We start from the raw sequence: 716 nt of genomic DNA on the forward strand, positions 1-716 counted from the left end.
AGGCCATTTCCTTTCATAAAATCCTTCTATTTTCATGATGCTACTATTAACCTTGATTAAATGAAATTCCAGAGGCATGATTATTTGATTAAAGAAGGTTAAGAGAAAAAAAATCTCAAAAATCTTTTCTGTGAATATAATTGCTTGTCTACCTTCTTTAAAAAATATGGTATGATGGATGTATTTCGTAGCTTGTTGGTGACTATGAGTCACCAACAAAAAAGCTCCTAAGTCACCATTAAGAAAACTAATTCTCACTGAATAGCAGAATTCGGTGAGATTAAACAGCTTGTGCCAAGTCTACTTAAATCCCCCTAGACTCATACAATTTGTTTTATGTGGTTGTTTATCTCCTAAAAGAATAACCCAGAAAAAAGGAAAGAGTTCAGTGAAGGTTTTGATTTGTTCAGTTTTCTTATTGAGACCCTACTAGATAGGCATGCACAGATTTTAAACAAAAACACATAACACACAAATACTTATATTATGCCTTGCTTACAACCTCAAAATATACTTGAGAGTTTATCAGTTTTGCTTATTTTTATTTCCTGTTTTCCTCACTATTCTCTTATCAATTATTGTCATAGGCCTCCATTTCCTATGCAGATGCTTCAGAAAAGTAAAATAAATAGTCCATGTCGTCTCATAAAAATATATATTTAAATAATATGTGCTGTATTTCTTAGGAATCCCTTGGTCACATCAGTAAGAACTTG

Source organism: Propithecus coquereli, unplaced genomic scaffold, assembly GCF_000956105.1.
Source record: "Propithecus coquereli isolate 6110/MARCELLA unplaced genomic scaffold, Pcoq_1.0 Scaffold190, whole genome shotgun sequence".
Classification (NCBI taxonomy): Eukaryota; Metazoa; Chordata; class Mammalia; order Primates; family Indriidae; genus Propithecus; species Propithecus coquereli.